At 39.3% G+C, this 2,162-nt stretch overlaps 1 pseudogene; it reads left to right on the top strand.

Annotated features, from left to right (window-relative positions):
• The first annotated feature begins 694 nt into the window (after positions 1–694).
• Positions 695–1,840, top strand: LOC138030493 (QRFP-like peptide receptor; annotated as a pseudogene).
• Positions 1,841–2,162: the final 322 nt, after the last annotated feature.

Raw genomic sequence — 2,162 nt, 5'->3', positions numbered from 1 at the left:
GAAAAAAAAAGGAAAAGCTACGATCCAAATCGATAGTACAGATCAATATCCCTCATAAGTTAGGTAAATTGTCTCTTGACTGACAAAATATACGACGGAAGCTTCTTTGTTAATGGATTGGTTATAAACAAAAGTGACCTTAAGATAATTACGATTGGCAGTTTATAGGACTACGACAGATGAAACTGAAAAACATATGAAGGTTTTTCTGTTAGATACAGAAACTTTTCATCTTTATTATACAGAAGAGCTATCAGTTAAAGAAAAACAAAAGTTATCCCGGAAAATCATCACTGAGGCGCAATTAATATTGAAAAGGAATTAAGGTATGGTGCATGTCTATTATATCAATATCGAAACAATAATTTTGCTTAGATATTACGGAGTCTACTAATCGTAGTTGATTACGACCGGTCGATCAACTGAATCGCCTTCACTCTCATTTTTCATCTGAAGTGACAGAACATAATTCCCGCGCAAAATCCGAATGGTTCCTTGACATTAAACTCATCATACAGTTTATACAAACGTCATTGCATATCAAATAAATATACAAAAACTTTGATAAATGCTCTTTTCAGCATCAAAGCCCAGGCCACGACAACACGGTGCTTTCAAATACGATTTAGTGCACATTATACCTTGAAAACCTCAACGTGACTTGTTCAAGGCGGGTTCGTTTGACGACGAAAAGATGAAGAATAATACAACAAGGCTATCTCTTAATGAGTTCATCTCTACTCAGGATATACTTTTTGCTTCGTTGTACTCGTTTATTATTATCCTTGGCGTCACTGGAAACTGCCTGGTGATCATCATTGTTCGCAAAACACCATCAATGCACACTACAACCAACTATCTCTTGATGAACTTGGCTGTTGCTGATTTATTGACTCTCTTACTCTGTCCTGGATTATATGACTTTGCTCTCACATCGGTTCGTCTTCAGAGTATCTCAGTAGATTTGATATGCAAGTTGTTTGCATGAAATCCTATTATACCAATCTCCATCAACGCATCAGTTCTCACGGTTTGCACAATTGCAGTAGAAAGATATTTGGCACTTGTTAAACCTTTTCATACCACATTGAGAATGTCCAAGACATCCGTTGGATATGTTGTTGCTATGCTTTGGATTGTTGCCGTAGTATCTTGCATCCCTGATATTATAGCCAATACTTTTAACATCAGTGCATCCGCCAGGTACCCGTGCAAACGCCCGTGGACTTTACAGGAGTACACTTTTCAAAAGCCCTTCATTATTTTTACTTGCATCTGTTTTGGTTTCGTAAGCTCTCTCGTGGTTTTATTTTGTTACATTGGAATTGTTCGAGGTTTGTACTTCACAAAAACAATCTGCTCGGCATCTACTATCACAGAAGCTGAAAGGCGGGAAAAGAAACAACTGGCTCGTCTTCTTGTGTGGCTAAGCATAGCGTTTGCTCTTTGCTCTTTGCCATTCGCAGTATTTTTTATGTTCCTAGTTTTTGCGGACACAAGCATCGTGCAAACCAACTATGACAAATTGTACTTTCTTCATAGCATATCTCGATTTCTGCTTTTTTCAAATTCATTTTGGAATCCAATTTTATACGCCTGCCAGAGCTCTAACTATCGCAATGAGCTCCGCCATTTGTGCACTTGTTGTAAAATTGTTTTCTTCTGGTGTTTTCGGAAGGAAAACCGTGTTGCACACACAGCCGAGGCCGACCCAGGGGTCAATGGAAATCACATCGCTTTAGAAATGGCTCACGGAGAAGACAATTTGGCTGGTAATCCAGTTAACGCGTTAAATACTTTCAAGCAAAGTGGTTCCAGACAAGCTTGTATGTTGGCCTGAAAATTGTGTATGTGCTTGGACATCCTGTTCTGCGCAAAATAAAGCGTAGGCCACGTTCGTATTCAGGCATGGCCAAGAGACTGCATGGTCGGCTCAGTTCCGTTTTCTTTGTCTCACAAGTCTCAAGGGAGATTTCTAAACAAAACAACGTTCAATTTTAACCATAAAGACTCATTTCCATGTGTTAATATTGATAGCCTTGGCCTTGCTGATGCTAAAGTGTCATTTCAGTCCGAGAGTGAAAGTGAAACCGCGCTATTGAGGAGACGTATTGTCAAAGGTGTCGAGCTCGGTTTCGTTACTGTTTTCTCCTAAACGAGGC

This window comes from Montipora capricornis, chromosome 2 (assembly GCF_036669925.1).
Source record: "Montipora capricornis isolate CH-2021 chromosome 2, ASM3666992v2, whole genome shotgun sequence".
Classification (NCBI taxonomy): Eukaryota; Metazoa; Cnidaria; class Anthozoa; order Scleractinia; family Acroporidae; genus Montipora; species Montipora capricornis.
This window is presented reverse-complemented; position numbering and strand designations above follow the sequence as displayed.